Consider the following 18,532-nt stretch of genomic DNA (forward strand, 5'->3'; position numbering starts at 1 on the left):
TGAAGGCCAGAGTGCCTGAATCTTGGGCTCTGAATGGTGAATAGTAAGAGGACAGAAACCCATGTGCCTGTCGTTTTGTGCCTGTTGGAAGAAGGTAGTCAGAATGGGTTGTGCCTGACTCTTACCTGCTCTGCCAAAGGTGAGTAAACAAGTGGCTGGTTTCTGGGGCCTTCTGCTAGTGACTGTCACTGCCATCACCATTCCCTTCTGATGGTTCTCTGCGCTCTGTTGCTACCTTAGTGAGAGCCTTCCTAAGAGTGGTTCTTTTTCATGTAATTTGGATAAGCACTTGACAAGTATACAGTTTGCAAGATGTTTTTAGTTGTATCGCCACCTTTAATTTTCTTAACAACCTAGTAAGATAAGGAAGAGATTTTGAGTATTTCTCTCTCTCTCTTTTTTGATTTCTGCCTTTTTTTGTTGTTGTTTGTTAAATTTCAAGAGATGTCCTCAGTGAGGTTGCTGTCCCAGGGTTCCACAGATATCAGACAAAGCCTGATTAGGAGTGATATCTTCTATTGGTCAAGACTTTCCTCTTTGTTTCCTCTTCGTCATTTTGGTCCAGACTTTGAACTTATCTTCTCAACTGTATGATGTAGATGAAAATCTAGTTAGTATATGTCAAAAGGTAAACAAAAAACAAAATCTGGCCAGGTGCGGTGGCTCATGCCTGTAATCCCAGCACTTTGGGAGGCTGAACTGGGAGAATCACTTGAGCCCAGAAATTTGAGGCTGCAGCGAGCTATGATCGTGCCAGTATACTCCAGTCTGGGCAACAGAGCAAGACCCTGTCACTGAAAAAAAAGAAAAAGAAATCTGAGGTTTGTGAATGTGTGTAAAAGTTCCCCCTAAAAGGTTAAATTTGAAGTAAAAATAACGTTTGATAGTTTGTAAGATCTGAGAGTCACTTACTCAGAAAGTCATGTTAGATGGTATGAGCTTAAGATGCTGTGTTTTAGGAAAGAATTGGGCCCAATATTTCTTCTTCTCTCAGAAGAAGGATGTTGTACTGCCCTAAGAGAGAAGAAAACTATCCACTCAAGAAAAAAAAAAATAGAAATAATTAAGTGAGTTGCTCAAATAGCTTCTTAATTGAGAGTATTGTAATTGCTTTATTAATCTTAAGGTAAACTGGGAACATCAGAGAAGTCAAAATAATCCTTGATATTATTTGGAAAGGACAATAAATTTGGGAGTGCCATTATAGATGAACCTCCCCTGTGTAACAGAGGCATGTGCAGGCGACAGCACGTCGGGGCCTGCAGGCAGACAGAAGCATGACCCTATCTGTGTACCAAGAGTGCACACCCAGTCTCCGGGAATAGATTTTGGTTCTTAGGAGTAAGAAGAATTGCAGAACCTGGTAAACCTGATCAGTGATCATTTCGTTATCATCCCAATCCACTGAGTTTTCAAGAGAGGATGAGTAAGGGCGACGTTCTTTGCAAGTGAAGGTGTAGCCTAGTTATCTCATGTTTCTGTCGGAAATTTGTGACTTTTGTCTCCCAGAATTACCAGCGTGGAAGTGGAAATGAGCAAGAAGGATCACCCATGCATTATATTCGTTTTTTTCTCAGAGTAACACAATATAAAAAGACCTTATTTTTTGGGTCTGATTGCATTTATAAAAGACATATGTGGTTGAATTGGGTGAATCAGTAAGAGGGAGGTTCTTTTTAAGAAAGAAAGAAAATGGGCACGGTGCGGTGGCTCACATCTGTTATCCTAGCACTTTGGGAGGCCGAGGTGGGTGGATCATTTGAGGTCAGGAGTTTGAGATCAGCCTGGCCAACGTGGAAAAACCCTATCTCTACTAAAAATACAAAAATTAACTGGGCATGGTGGCATGTACCTGTAATCCCAGCTACCCGGGAGGCTGAAACAGGAGAATCGCTTGTACCCGGGAGCGGGGGTTACAGTGAGCCGAGATCGTGCCACTGAACTCCAGCCTGGGTGACAGAGCAAGAGTCCATCTGAAAAAAAAAAAACCAAACAACAAAATAGCCGAGTGTGGTGGCACATGTCTATAGTCCCAGCAGAAGTGCAGTGAGCTAAAATCAAGCCACTGCCCTCCAGCCTAGGGGACAGAGTAAGAGCTTGTCTCAAAAGAAAAAAAAAAATGCATTCTTATGGTGGATTCTTTAACATCTTTGTATCCACAGCATTGTTGCTGTTCTAACTAGTTTCAAATTCAGATTCTCAGTATGTAGAAGAATGCTTCAGACTTCCCTAAATACTTAAACCTAGATTCTGATTTTCTCCAGGCAAGAAACAATAGGATCTGCTTGTTTTGTAAAAATTTAATAGGTTTAGAATTAATCTTGTGAAAGGCTCTCAACAGTCCTTTTAAGCTACCACTATTAACCAACTCTGAGTGTCAATGTTAGAATCCAACCCAAGGATGCATTTTCAGTTAACGTTTTGTGTGTGTGTTGGGGGGCTCATCTGTACGTTTCGGTTATAGCATGACAGCATATACTCGGTGGCTGATGAAGGCTACCTCAGTGTTTAAATTATTATTATTAATTAATTTATTTATTTATTTTTTGAGATGGAGTCTCGCTTTGTCGCCCAGGCTGGAGTGCAGTGGCGTGATCTCGGCTCAGTGCAAGCTCCGCCTTCCGGGTTCATGCCATTCTCCTGCCTCAGCCTCTGAGTAGCTGGGACTACAGGCGCGCACCACTACTCCCGGCTAATTTTTTGTATTTTTAGTAGAAACGGGGTTTCACCGTGTTAGCCAGGATGGTCTTGATCTCTTGACCTCATGATCTGGCCGCCTTGGCCTCCCAAAGTGCTGGGATTATAGGCGTGAGCCACTGCGCCTGGCCTAAGTGTTTAAATTATACTTACACAAAAAGGGGGTGTAATATTTTAGAAATATACAGTTCCTCTGGTTTAGAACAATATGGTCTGAATTGCTCTGTGACATTTAAAAGGCTTGCCGAGATTATTCCCCTTAACTATAAGTGGTGGACTAGGCTTTTTTCTATCATCCTTCTGTTTACAGCATTGTTTTGTAGATGGGAGGTGCTCATTTGCCTTTTTTTTTTTTTTTTTTTTTTTTTTTTTTGAGGCAGAGTCTTGTTCTATTGCCCACGCTGGAGTGCAATGGTGCAATCTTGGCTCACTGCAACCTCTGCCTCCTGGGTTCAAGCAATTCTCCTGCTTCCCTCCCGAGTATCTGGGATTACAGGTGTGTGCCATAACACCTGGTTACTTTTTTAATTTTTGGGGAGAGACAGGGTTTCACCATGTTGGCCAGGTGAACTCCTGACCACAAGTAATCCAACCACCTTGGCCTCCCAAAGTGCTGGGATTACAAGCATAATCATTTGCTTTTAATAATAACTTAAGTTTTTTTGAGGCGAAGACTTGAAGAAGTATAGGGTCTTGTAGAAAACACATAGGGCCAGTTTTCCATGCTATTGTCACCAACTGGCTGGGTGACAGTAACCTAATTACTGCCTCAGTTTCATTATCTATGAAAAGACAACAATACTTGGACCATCTGCCTTCCATGGTTGTGAGAATCAGGGGCATCATTGAGGGAAGTATCATTAACTATTTGAGCTACCAACATCACCACCAACGAACTGGTAATGCACTCTTGCTACATTCACTGTGCTGGAGTTAGCCCTACCAAGAGCTTCCTTTGTCCTGAAGGGGTATAGCATAACAATGCATCCCAATACCCAATGGCACAGGCCAAAGTAGACCCGTGGAATAGATGAAGCAATTGTTGGCCTCAATAGTCCTATAGGACTAACTGTCATGATTTGGTATGGTATGTCCTGTAGTGGAGGTTTATTTCAGAGACTCTGGGGAGAGGGAGGAGTAGGGGAAGGCTTACCAAGGAATATGACATTTGAGCTAAGCTTTGAACAATGAAATAATTTTCCAGGCAGAGAAGGTGTCAGAAGGTGATATTTTTCAGGAGAGAGGATTGGGAAAGCAGAGATTTGAATGAGAAATAATATGGACTGGAGACAAGGAGTAGCTCAAGGCAGCTTCAGTAGAGGGCCAATAGATTGAGAAGAGAAGAGGCCAGAAAAGCAGGTTGGCCTCACATGCCCAGCTGACTACAATGTTTAGGAATTTGAACTTTATACGGTAGCAGCTGGGAGCCTACAAGATATGTCTTCAGGGGCATGGAGGGATCTGATCTGTTTTAGAAAATAATGCTTTAACAATGTGGGAGTGGAAAAGAAGTAGAGAGACCTTTGCTCATTGAGTGTTTATTGTGCATCTATTAGTGAACAGGTGGAGGATACACTGGGGGAACAAAACAAAGCGCTGCCCTCAGATTTATATTCTAGTGTGGGCTACTTAGGAAACTCTCGCATTGACCTAGAAGGGACGTGATGAGAGCTTTCACTGGAGAACAATAAATGGAGGTAAAAGACGCAGAGAGGGAGAATTCACTGGGGCCGGACAGCTGGCTGGACATGAGGATGGAGGAGCAGGAGGAGCCACTAGCAGAGCTCCAGCAGTGGTCATTCGGAGGGAAAGCTAATGAGTTCATTCTGGATGAGGAAGCTTGCGTTACCTGCAGGACATCCATTTGGGCACCATCTATCAAACAGCTGAAAACTCACTTTGGTGTTCAGGAGAGGGATTGGGACTGATAATGAAAATTTGTTTGTCATCTACGTTGAGAGGGTCGCTAGAGCTGCAGGGGGAGCTGGGTTTCACAGGAAGTGAGGGTAGAATGAGCAGATAGGAGAGTTTGAAGATGAAGCCCAGGGGACACATTTTAAGTGTCAAGAGAAGCCAGTAAGGAGGCTGAGGAGTTATGCTGACCATCAGCATTGGTCATAATAAGAATTTGTAAGAAACCAACAACACTTTATTCTGGCAATTGATTGCACCTCTTATTTGGGGGCAGGAGACTTATTTGTATATTATTCGGTTACTGTTTAAGTAATCTGAATTCTGGATGCCCATATCAACTGGACAGAAAGTTGACAGAACCAGAAGGGTTCTAGGTTAATGCGACCCTTCGCATAGGTCAATTGACCCTCCTAGGTCAATGCGAGTCTCCTAAGTAGCCCAAACTAGAATATAAATTTCCTGAGGGCAGTGCTTTGTTTTGTTCCCCCAGCCTATGCTGAGGGTGTGGAGAATCCACACAGAACTGTCCAAGGCTCAGCTGCAGAAGAGCCAGAACCTTTTCTTTTTCTTTCTTTTTTTTTTTTTCTGGAGACAGAGTTTCAGTCTTGTTGCCCAGGCTGGAGTGCAGTGCCACGATCTCGGCTCACTGCAGCTTCTGCCTCCCCATCTCAATCAATTCTCCTGCCTCAGCCTCCCGAGTAGCTTTCTAGCCTTCAATGGGAGGACAAAGCTAAGAGGAGGAGTACAGCAGGGTCAGTGTGGCCGTGAGTGGCTTTGAGTGTTTCCCTTCCTGGGGACATTGAGCAGAGGGGTCTGTCACCTGAATACTGCAGTGATGGTGGCCAGGGGGCGTCATCCCTGCTGCCGCCCCTACCTCTGTCCTGGGGCACTGGGATTTTTAAAAATATGCTCAGCGTTCCGGATACAGATTCTCCCTGCACAAGTTTTTTGGCAGCCATGTCCTTGAGTTTTTCAACGATTCAGTCTTCTGTGGCTGTCAGCTCATCTTCAAAATATTCAGTTGTTAGAAAGTGATTTCTCTGTCACCCCATCCCCTGTGACCAGCTCTGTCATCTCTGAAGCAAGTCCCTTAACCTTGCCACGCATTGGTTTCTTCATCTGTAAACCAGGGGCCATAAGGCTTGTTCCTCTGGACTTCACAGGGACATAGGGTGTGCTGGTATACAGGAGGCAGTGTCAGAGGCATTTGATAAATACAAAACAGAGTAATTATTGCGCATCTGGAGGGAGACATCTCTCCACTACACCTAGGGCTATTTTTGCCTTTTGCCTCCCTGAGTACAAAGGGAGGGTAAGGAATGCTCTGCACAGCATGTAAATGCCTTCCCACGTGCAGGTCCTGACCCCCGTGAAAGCTCATTGTGTGTGGACATGATGTCAGGCAGCTGGAGGAGCTGTTTTGCTGCAAAATGGGATGTGCCAGTCTGTTCTCAGTGCCTGCTGCTGGCATGTTCAGTGAATGGTGACGTCTGGAGATGGAGAAGGTCCTTGTGGCGTTAAGAGGAACTTCTCAATAGCTGTTGGCCCAAGCCCAGTCGGCTCCTTTTGTGTGCACACAGAAGCTTCAGGAAAAAGAAATTAAACATGTGAAGCAGGCAAGTGATTTGTTATAGGTGCTCCGGAGGTCCATGATGGAGAGAGGTGCTCCATGCATCCCTCACTCTGCCTCCCCCTTATCCAGCATGCTATTTCTGTTGCTGGAAGTGTGCGGGCATGGTGAGTTCGCCCCCATGGGCTCAGGTAGGACAGTGGGGTGAACCGGCAGTTGCATTTAAATCCAGTGACTCACTAAGTGCCTATCCTTGTTGTTGACTGCCTCCTCTCACCTCCAGCTGCCTGCTGTCTCTAACTCTTGGGAATTCTCTTTATAGCTTTGCAGGTAGGATGCTGCTTCTGGGTGTCTGTGGGCTGGAGACCTTGGGATTCCTAGTCCTTTGCGAGAATGCCTGGAAATCCTCTGCAGTCCAGCCTCAGAGCCCTTCAGGAAAGCAACCTGGTAGCCTGCTGATAATCACTTGCTGCAGCCTCTTCTCGGCCCCAGACCTTCCTAGATCTTTGCCACGTGTGGGCCCCTGGAATGCCAGGGCCTGATTTGAGGAAGTACTCCTTAAAGTGCAGTCTGTGCAATGGGCTTTGAATTAATCAGGGAGGGTCTTGTATGGTTTAAGGAGGTAGAAGAGCATTTATCTGTCCCCTCGAGAGTGGCTTTGCTGAAAATCTGCTGCTGAAGTTTTCATTTACATGGAAATGAGCACACAGAGAGCTCTTGCCCCTTGTCATCTCCAGATGAAGGAAGACCCAGTTCTTTGGAGCTCTTCAAACACACAGAGTATCTAAAGCTGGGAGTGAACCTACCCTATCTCTGTAGCAGTTGCCTTTGCATCTTGGGTGGAATACTGCAGCCACACTCAAGGGTAGACTCCTGTTACTCTGTCATTGCTGCTATCAAAATTGCTGTTTCTCATTTTCCTCCATGCAGTGTGGTTAACAGGGGCTTTAATCAAAAGCAGAGTTGGCTACTGGCCTCTACCTTCACTTTGCTGCATGGTTTGTGTGCATCTTGCTGCCTACGTGCCTTGGTCTTCCAATACTTGGTATTTTCTTATGGTGCCTGCTGTGTTGATGTTGTTGCTAAACCGGGTCATGTTCTCAGTGATGTAGCCTAAGCTAACGTCCATGGAAATGCAAAAGACTGTACCAGCCCATTGCTTCCTGGACCTTCAGTTTACATTGAAACTATTCTTTCAGTACCATTACTGGATTAAGTTACACACACTTTCATAATGTTGAAGAGTGAGATGGCCGTATGTTCACATGAGCGAATGCACCCAGGATGATGCGTGGACTTGGGAAAGCAAGGATGGAGCAAAATTCATGTCAGCCCTGCTGACCCCATTCATTGACTCTACCCTAAGCCTCTGCGCCCTCTCCTCCAGCTGGCCTTTCCACAACTGTTCCTGCGTCTGGGCACCCCTCTGTCAGCTTCCATATCACTGCCACAACCTCCTGAGACTCTCAGATGGTCCTTGACTTCCTCCCCAGCTCCAGGAAATCTCTGTGTTCTCAGAACTCCCAGAGCACTAGAATCATGGTGTGGGGTGCTGGAGAGAGCCCAGGAGATGGTCTGGGCTGGGATTTGCAAGGAGCCTCTTGCTCCCCTGTGGGGTCTTCCTGGACAGAGTGGGGACTGAGGGCACCTGGCTGAGCAAGCTGCCGCTGGACCCACCTGCTCCCAACTGACTGCTCCTACTTTTGATGTTGTGCCCCCTCCTATCCTTTCACCAACATATGAAAATTTTGCACATAGTGCAGCTGTATCATTCTAGAGATGAGGGAAAGAAGGGCTCTGTCACCATGTGGCAATCCTGGGTAGATTGGAATCCCTGCTCTACTGCTTTGGTAGCTTTATATATGGGGCAAGCAGCTTAATTGCCTCTGCCTCCATTTCCTCTTCTGTAAGATGGGGGATAATAGTACCCATGTTATAGAACTGTTGTGGGAATTAAATAAGTTAAATCTATAGAAACATACAGAAGAATGCGTATTATGTAGTAAGATTTCAATAAATATTGGTATCTTCATTGTTATTGTTATATTTTTAGTTATAAAAGCTCCTTAAAGCTAGGATCCACCGCCGATTCATCTTTTTTTCACCTGACTGTGGCCTGTGTGTTCTAGATACTCAGTAAACCTTTGTCTACCAACTTACAAATGTGGGAAGGACTGAGAGCAAACCCTAATGTCAGACCTCTCCAGCCACATTACAGATTCCTCGAGGGCAGGCACTATACTTTTCCTCTTGTTTATCTCTCAAACCACAGCATACGTACATAATCCCAGTTGAGTACTCATAGCTTGATTAAGGGTTGAAAGACTCCATAGCCAAGTTGAACAGCTAAGACCTGCTACTGTGTGAATAAAGGACATCAATGAGCCAAGGGTTTTATTATTTCTGAATGCTCTGTCCTTTCCTGTTTACTTCTGACATCTGAGTCATGCGGCAACAACAGCTGCAGTGATGGGCAGGGAGGACAGTGAGAGGGTTGATGTCTGGCCTTGACTTGCGCCTTGCCCCTCTCTTGGGAGTGACAGCACCTGGAGTATTGAGGTTTTCACTGACAGTGATGAAGGTCCAAACATGGCTTTGCAGTCAGTCCTAAGGGTGGAAAAGGGAGGAAGTCTTTCTGGCTTCTTATCTTCATCCACTCTTACATTTGTTCAACAATAATGTATTCAGTGCTTAACTATGTTCAAGGGCTGCCTTAGGTGCTAAGACTAGAAATAAGAACACAGTACAGTCCTGGCCCTTAGGAGCTCGAGCCTATGTGGGATACTGTCTCCGTCAGCTTGGGCTGCCTTAACAAAATACCATGTTGGATGACTTAAACAGTGGAAATTAATTTTGTCACTGTTCTGGAGGCTGGAAGTTCATGATCAAGGTGCCAGCAGGGCTGGGTTCTGGTGAAGGCTCTCTTCCTGGCTTGCAGACAGCTGCCTTCTTGCTGTGTTTTCACATGGCCTTTCCTTGGTGTGGGTGCAGGAGTGGGGATGGGAGAGTGCTCTCTGGCCATGTTGGATTAGGGCCCCACCTTATGACTTCGTTTAACCTTAATTACCTCTTAAAGGCCCTGTCTCCAAATAGAGTCATATTGGGGGTTAAGGCTTCAATGTGTGAATTTAGAGGGACACAATTCAGCTCTTAGCAGATACCAAAGAAAGACAAATGTTAATTCTGATGAAAATGTGCTGTAAGGAACCCAGAGCTCTTATCCCAGCTATGCCAGTGTTTGTATATGGTGAAGGTGACAGGGGCTACAAACCATTAGCTTACCTATTCATGCATTTCATTAAGTCATTCATCAAACATTTCCTAAGTGTCTGCTATTCATGCGGGCACTGATGATGGAGTCCAGAGATGATCTGGAAACTCAAATTTGCAGAGTTTCCCAAATTACAGGGCCATAACATTTGCTCTAATCTAATCAAACTACTGCTAGACACTCACATTATTCGATTACAGCTGCTGGCCACTAAAAATCAATTGCAAGTGGCGCCCCAGGCCATCCGTTGAGCCCACCCTGGTTTAGGTCAGGTAAATATTGAATTATTATGGGGAGTTATCCTGCAGAGAACTGATGAGTTAATATCCATAGTAATTGGAGACCATCACATATATTTTTTTAAGTCATTTTGAATTTATCTTTTAAGGGACATTTTCTTCTCTCCTACTCAAAACATTTTCTTTGTTCTTTTTTCTTTTTCTGATATTTAAAGTTAAAACCTCTGAATGGCCGGGCGCGGTGGCTCACGCCTGTAATCCCAGCACTTTGGGAGGCCGAGGTGGGCGGATCACAAGGTCAGAAGATCGAGACCATGGTGAAACCCCGCCTCTACTAAAAATAGAAAAAATTAGCCGGGCGCAGTGGCGGGCGCCTGTAGTCCCAGCTACTCGGGAGGCTGAGGCAGGAGAATGGTGTGAACCCGGGAGGCGGAGCTTGCAGTGAGCCGAGATTGCGCCACTGCACTCCAGCCTGGGCGACAGAGCGAGACTCCGTCTCAAAAAAAAAAAAAAAAAAAAAAAAACCTCTGAATGATTCATGAGTCCAGGTTTGGTGCTGGTGCCGTTCTAACAGGCCCATGTTATGAGACCTGCAGGCCTTTTTGTTAGAAAAGGAGTCTCGTGCTCCCTGGCAGAGAGCATGGTGGCTGCGTCCATTGTGGTCTCAGTCTCTTTGCTTGCCCCTCTCTGCTTAGCACCTCCCAGAACTTCTTAGCTTCTTGCCCATGGACCAGCTCCTGGAGGTCTCCGAACCGTCCCCCAGCCCCACTTCTGAACATGTATGAAGACTTGTATATGCATTTCTCTTAAGTGGGTTTGTAGCTTTCAGCAGAATCTCGGATGAGTTCATTAACCCAACAAGCTTTTAAAAAAAATCACAAGCTTAGAACAAACTGCTTAGAGTAAGTCTGTACCTAAACTGTTAATACAGATCACGAAGAGAAGGAAACAGTTTTCAAGAGATTGAGGTTTTGGGCTTATGCACCTTTAGGCTAGGGTTGGTAGTGTACTGGGAAGGCCTAAAGAGAAAAAGTGGGCAGTGCTGGCCAGCAACTCTATTTGGACTGGTAGGTGTTAGAGCTGTCCCTTTAACTTAACCCTTCACCCACCAAGGTAATTGAAAGCATCCTGCAATTTAGAAAAGTTTCCTGCCACAACTGGCTTGGAAACTTGTTACAAAGTGGCTTCTGTCTACAGGGCATAAGAATAAATAGATATAAAACAGGTAGACTGATTAGCAAATATATGTGGAGTCTGTTATATGCAAGGCACTGTGCTAGGCAGGACGGGAGAGTCAGAGATGAATGATAGGTAAGATTCAAAAGCCTGAGTTACAGAAAATTATGAGTGGAAAAAAATCATATTTATTTTTTTCCCACTGAAAATATGGGCAGAATGAGAAATATTCCAATAAACAGGCAAAAATGACGCTTTTGTCTCAGTTATCTCTGTAATTCAGCATGTTGTTATGACATATTGAAGCATTATGGACTTTAGCACTGTGATTATGCTACTGTTTCTAGTGTTCTAAACGGATGGTTTAATTGCATATGAACAAAGTTTTTTCTTTTCTATTTGAATATTAGAAGCGTAATGAATGTTCCCGTTGTTTAGATCTGTAGTCCACTCAGTCTGGGCTTGGGGTTTGTCATGTAAGAGCTGAAGGGGCCATAGAGGTTGCCTTATTTACTGATGAGGAAACGAAGACCCAGAAAGTAGAGTGAGGTGCTGGTTTCACAACTGGTTAGTGGCAGAGCTGGGACGGGGACCCCAGTGTGTGCTCTCAGATGGGGCTTCTCTGTAACATCATTTGCTTTCCTCCAGACAACTGGGAATCATCACAACAGGATCCACCTCTTGAGGCTTATGTGGATTAAATGAGATAATAGAAGGAAAAGTTCTTACAGTAGGTATGACTCAGAACACAAGCTCAGTGAATGCTAGCCAACATGCTTGTATTATTCTTACTGCCTATGAATCTTGTTCTCCCTAAATTCATGTAAACCCTTATTTACTTATTTGTATAAATGTATGGGGTACAAGTACAATTTTGATGCATGCAGAGTGGTCAAATCAGGGCTTTTAGGGTTTCCATCGCCCAAATAATGTACGTTGACCCCATTAAGTAATTTCTCCTCATGCACCCCCTTCTCACCCCCTCACCTTTCTGAGTCTCCAGAGTCTGTTATTCCACTCTCCAGGTCCATGTGTACACCTTTTTTGGCAACCACTTCTGAATGAGAACATGTAATATTTGTCTTTCTGTGCCTGCCTTATTTCACTTAAGATAAAGACCTTCAGTTTCATCCAAGTTGCTGCAAAAGACATGATTTTCTTCTTTTTTACGGCTGAGTAGTATTCTGCTGTGTATATATACCACATTTTCTTTATCCAGTCATTCGGTTATGGGCACTTAGGTTGATTCCACATCTTTGCTGTTGTGAATAGTACTGCCATAAACATACAAGTACAGGTGTCTTTTTAATGTAATGATTTCTTTTCCTTTGAGTAGATACCCAGTAGTGGGATTGCTGGATCCAAATGGTAGTTCTACTTTTAGTTCTTTGAGAAATCTCCATAGTGTTTTCCATAGAGTTTGTACTGATTTACAATTCCACCAACAGTGTATGAGTTCTCTTTTCTCCACATCTTTGCTAACATCTGTTATGATCGTTTAAAATCTTTTTCATTATAGCCATTCTGACTTGGGTAAGATGAGATCTCATTGTATAAACCCTTCTTGAATAGCCTCTTCCCCACCCCCGTGTCGCTGCTTGGTGAATGTATTTCATATATATATGATCCACGAAGTACTTCTTTCAATTCCCTCAAATGCATTTGCCTTTCTTCTGGCTTCAGATGGCGCCCCCTGGTTATAGGGAACACTCAGATACGCCTTGTACTTTTTTGTGGAGTTTCAGTAAGCTATAGTCCTTCAGACTTACCTCCTTAGGAAGGTCACTCCCCATCCTCTGTCACCTCAGTTTTTCTGTATGTCTCAGTCTCCCTCAGCTGGGGCTCTACAGTTCCCCTGCGGCTTGGCTGAGGAGCGCTGATAGACAGCTGCCCAGACATGTGGGCAGGCCCAAGGCCAGAGTGACAGGTTCCTTTCTGATGTTGTCCAGAACATTGTGGACAGCTGTTTCTGTTATCTCCAGAGGACAGAGGCCCAAACTCTCAGGCCGTTTTCTGGGGTTCCCTGGTGGCCAGGAGCCCATTGTTTCATGAACACTGTGTAGTGTCAACTGTTTTTCCTGTGCCAGACTGTCTTGCAGGAACAGACATGACGAGGGACCTTCATGCTCAAAACCTCACATTCATGAGCATAAACTGTGAGGTTTTACAATGCCTTACTATGGTGAAATCATCAAAGCCAACTCAGAAGCAAAAGCAGGATGAAGCAGTTAATGATTTATATGAGAATATTAATGCAACACTTACATACTTTTAAAAAGTGGAGAAATGGTATTTGTCATGTTTCAGACCTTTAACAAGTGGGAAAGTTTGAAAACTTTTCTGTTACATATATAGGTTAGCAAGAATATGCGGCTTAGTCCAGCAGAAGTTCAATATTCATATGCCTTAAAATGCTTGTCTCGGGCAAGAAATCACAATATTGTAAAATAGCGCCTTAGATTAATTATTTCATGGATGCATTTGAGCATTAAGTTACTAAGTACTTTGGAAGTACTTAGTAATTCTCACTTAAATGCATGCATGAAATAATTAATCTAAGGCATTCTGTGCCAGGTTCTGTAGGGGATCTACTGATCCCCGAATAGGGCTTCTACCGTAGGGACTGGGATTTATTTAGTTGGGAAGTGATTCTGTCACCTACAATCATGACATAAGATCTTAGGCACATAATCAGAGGGTTGTGGGGTTCAGGAACAGGAAAGATTGTTCTCACTTGTTTGAAGAGGGGAGAGTTTGTGACAGAGATGACATTTAAGTTAGGCCTTGAAAGGCGTGTACACTGGGAAGGAGAGTAGAGGTGGGGTGGGAGGGGAGTGGAGGTGGGGTGGGAGGGAAGTGGGGATGGTTAATGGGTACAAACAAAATTTATTATTGGAAAGAATGAATGAGACCTAGTATTTTATAGCACAACAGGGTAACTTTAGTCAAAAATAATTTAATTGTATATTTTAAAATAACTAAAAGAGTGTAATTGGATGGTTTATAACACCAAGGATAAATGCTTGAAGGGATGGACACACTATTTTCCATTATGTGATTATTGTTTATTGCATGCATGTATCAAAACATCTCGTACCCCATAAATATATATACCTGCTAAGTACCCACAAAAATTACAAAGCATTTTTTTTACAAAGAAAAATCACATTCACACAGAAAACAAAACGAAACAAAAAGGTAGGAGCTTAATAAACATTTGTTGAATGAAGAAAAAATATGTGTGCAATTTCAACAGGAGGAAGTGAACCGCAGAGGATTTTAGCAGAAAACATGAGCATAGGCCTTGTTGGGGCAAGCATAAGGTAGGTTCATGGCCAGGGAAGGACTGACTTTGGCGTGTACCAAGAGCATGTTTTGGAGACAGACCGGCAATATAGCAGGAAATGTAGTAACAATATTAATAATATGAATGGGTAGCATTTATCAATTACTTGCTTCATGTCAGGCACTTTTGAGGTTTTTTACATAAATTAAGTCACTGAGCCTCACAACAACTCTATGAATTAGGTACCATTTTCATTCCTATTTTCATAGGAGGAAACTGGGGCAGAGACAGGCTAAAGGATAGGTTGAGGGTCCTAGAATTAGAAGTGGTGGAACTGGGTCCCAAATGCAAGCCATCTGGCCCTGGGGCCTGCCCAGATATTCACCTCTCCTTGCCTCACTGCTTCCAGGCTGGGGGGTACTCAGCCATGGGAGCCTGGAATGTAAGACCATGGATGGATTTGCCAGCTAATGCCATCTGCTTTTCCTCTTAGACCTTCGTTCTCCTGTACACCTAGAACCCTAGCCCAAATGTGGTTAAGCCCAGAACCTCGAGAGAAAGGGAATCATAAATAGGAAAATGAATTTCCTAACTTTGAAAACTATTTTCTTCTTATCGATTCCTCAGGAGGCCATTGATGAGTCACTGAGAGTTTCCGAATGGAGGAACATGTTTAAGTCATACTTTAGGGTTTTGGTTCTCAAATGGGGTGATTTTTGTCCACCAGGGGACATTTGGCATTGTCTGGAGACAATTTTGGTTGTCATAACTGGGGTAAGCGGATGGAATAGAGGGTGTGTGCTACTAGTATCTAGAGGGTGGAGCCCAGGGATGCTTAAAACATCTTATAATGCACAGGACGGCCTCTACAACAAAGAATGATCAGCCTCAAGTGTACATAGGGCTGAGGCTGAGCAACCCTGCCCTAGGGTGATTGGCCTGGCGGCTGCAGTATGCAGGGGAGGCTGAGGGGAGACATGGAAGCTGGTAGCCAGGAGGAGGAGCTCCAGGTGAGAGGTGCTGAAGGCCCAGAGGAGGTACTGGCAGCAGAGAAAGCCAGGGTGCACGTTTCAAAGACTGAATTCTGGAGGGCAGAGGGCAGACCAAGGAAGATGTTGCAGCCAGGGGTTTCTAGTGTAGGCATGGGAGAGAAGCCTGGAGTCATTAACTGCAATGGAGATTTCAGGAAGAACAGCTTATTTTAGAAAGATGATGAGTTTGGTTTTAAGATATTTAAATTTTGACATGCAGGTGGAATTGTCCAGAAGGCATTTGAGAATAAGTGGTAGAAAGCCGGATGTTGGCGTTATAAATGTGATATAGGAACCGTCTTATGGGCAGCGGTAATTATAATCAGTGTTCAGTAGTGGTCCTGGGAGAGGACTGAGGGACACAGGGACTGTGAGAGATCCCCCTGAGGGATGCAGGAGAGGGAGCGGCAGAGCCTGGATCTGAACCCTGCCTCCATCTCTTAAATAAGCACATGATCAGAGGGAGTGTCAGGGCCTGGATCTGGATCCTGGCTGCATCTCTTAATAAGCACATGATCTTGGACATGTCCTTGAACCTCTCTTTGCCTTAGTTTCCTCACAAGATACCAAGAGAATATTCACAGAGATTGGTGGGGAGCCAAGATACAGCATTACCGAAGCCAGAGATGTGACGGTTTCTGAGAGGGGATCAGCGGTGTGGACCTCTGAAGGGGTTGGGGGGATCCATGAGAATGAAAGACCGCCTCGTGTTCTCAGTTCACGAGTGACTTTGGGGCAGCATTTTCATTGTTGGTTTGTGAGCACCACTTCAATGTAAGTTATCCTCACTGGTGTTACCACAATGTCCAGTTATCTATTTTCTTTACAGTGTGTGACAGGAATAGTGTATATGTACACTTAATAACAAATTACTCATATTAACTTTAGTTTTCCCTTAAGTAAGAGCAATGAGCCATAGAGAAGGAGAGGGTAAAAGAAGGGTAGATAAGTTATAAATGAAAGTGAGGAGAGGCCAGAGAGGAAGTTTTGATTATTTCTGCAGAATCTGTTTTTCTTTTAGTTTCCAAATTCCTAGCCTTGAACGTAAGAAGGAGCGCTAAATGTTCTGAACTCAGGAAAATTGTCCAGATGGGCCCAAGGAAGCAATCTGCCTGCCCTCCACATGTACACGTGTTAGGGAGGCCTGCTTGGATTTAGGAAGAGCACACTCAGTCCCCAGTGGGAAATGTCCATCCCCATTAAACGAGGGCCGCAGAGTGTGGAAAACATGGGAAGTGTTGGAGAGTTTTTCTGGGGTTGAAGTTTGAGTCTCACTCTGACCAGACTGAACCTACTGAACCCACACTGATAAGGAAAGTGAACATTGTCCTTGGCAGCCCTTCAAGGCTAAGCCTTTCTCGGGGGTGAGCAATCCTTGAGCAATTCCTTCAGTGCATTAAGTGCAAAGTGGCTCTTCCCTTAGCTACAAATAAGCAGACCAGTGTTAATCTCAGGAAAGGAGGCCCCCAGGAGAGTGCAACATCAGCACAGCCTTACCGTGTTCACTGCACCAGGCGGGTGGGTGTAATTGAACAGTCACGAAATGTATTTTTGTGTGAGACACTCACCTGAGAGACTTGTTGCCATTTCCACTCTATCCCTAGCAGCTGACAATGTTGCCTCTCTAGGTCTTGCTCATCTTGTACACCATGTATGCCAAACACATCATATCACCCATCTCTTTGAAATACTGTCAGAATGATCTTTGCTGTGCAGTATTAAAACCTGCAAATGCCCTTGCTCCATTTTCTTAGGTAGTCAGGCTGTCTACATATATTTATTGAGAAGACAGTTCTGAAGGCTAAGCATAGACAGGTTCCTGAAAAATTATGACTCACATTCCATTTTAACTGTTTTTGGGAATCTAGCTATTTAGTGGAAATCTCAGGATTTCCTAAAGTGCTGTGTGCTCATACATTTAGTTTTTATTTCCTGAAAATGGCTAACTTGGGACTTGGAGATGGCTCAACAGAGGTTGACACGTTGGTTTGGATCTGGGCCATGTTCTCTTACTCTATTGGTGGTGGAAATAAAGCTGGAAGGGTGGAGAAGGGTCAGGGAGAAGACAAGGAAAGGGAACCCACTGTGGTTCCTACAGCAGTTGAACAGGGACTCCACGGTTTACAGAGGGAAACCATAGCCAGTTTTAATCTTTTTCCCTTATTAAAAGCAGCTCTATATATGGAGATGTATGTGTATTCATTGTTGAATTTTTTAGGAAATACAGATGAGCAACATTAACAAAGTAAATGTCACACTAACCCTCTGTTAGAAAAGTGATGTGTGTCTCTTTTCTGTATATCTTCATTTTCCCTGCAGATAGTATATAGACATTGTTTTGTAACCTACTTTTATTACTTAGCAATATATCATAATATTTTTATTAATCTTTTAAAAATAAATCTTTTAGAGCATCATTGTAACTCACTGTATTGTATTCTATTTTGTGCATACCCTATAATTTATTTCACCATCATGCTGCACATGCACTGGTCAGCAAAAACAGAGGCAGTTTGTCCAGTGGTGGAGATAAACAGTCCAATAATCACAAAAATAAGTACAAGCTGTAAAAAGTGCCATGAAGGAAAGTGACTTAGCGTTGAAAGAGCTTATAAGGGAGAAGAGGGAGAAGCTCACTTGGTCCAGCTGGGTGAGGTGCTCAAGGAAGGCTTCCTGCGAAAGGTAGCTTTGCATGGAGAGGTGATAGATTTGAACCAGGTGAAGATCAAGAGAGAGTGTGTTCTCAGTGGAGGGAACAGCTATCACATAGGTCCTCTGTCGGGAGGTAGCATAGAATGTTCAAGAACCCGAAAGAAGGCCAGTGTGCCTGGAGTGTAGAGAGCCTTCCTCTTTTTAATTGACTATTTGTGTTTATTGTTTTGAATTCCATTCACGTTCTTTGTCCGTTTTTCTGCTAATGTTTTTAATCTTTTTCTTATTAATTTGTAAAAACTCTTTTCAAGTATTTGACCTTTCACATATCAACAATGATCATTCTTGCAGTTTTTACTGGCCTTTAATTGCATGGATGATAATGCAGTCAACTTTTTTCTCTATGGTTTCTGCCACTTGGTATTATGCTTAGAAAGTTTTTGCCAACCCAAGGTTGTTTAAATAGCCACCTGTGTTTTTCATATTTTATTTGTTATACTTAAACATTTAGTCAATTTGTGTCCTGGGAGATGTAAGGATATTGTTAATTTTTATCCAAATGGTCAGCCAGTTGTACTAACAGTATTTATTGAATAGTCTATCCTTTTCCCAATGTTTTGAAATAACACCCTCATAATATACTAACATTGTATAGATATTTGGGTCTGTTTCTTGGCCTTCTGTTATATTCCATTG

General features: G+C 43.7%; 1 protein-coding gene across 6 annotated transcripts in view; it reads left to right on the plus strand.

The window, feature by feature from the left end:
- Positions 1-18,532, plus strand: part of SUSD4 (sushi domain containing 4) — a 143,025-nt gene that overhangs the window by 7,159 nt on the left and 117,334 nt on the right. The window lies entirely within an intron of this gene.

The sequence above is a fragment of the Chlorocebus sabaeus genome, chromosome 25 (genome assembly GCF_047675955.1).
Source record: "Chlorocebus sabaeus isolate Y175 chromosome 25, mChlSab1.0.hap1, whole genome shotgun sequence".
Lineage (NCBI taxonomy): Eukaryota > Metazoa > Chordata > Mammalia > Primates > Cercopithecidae > Chlorocebus > Chlorocebus sabaeus.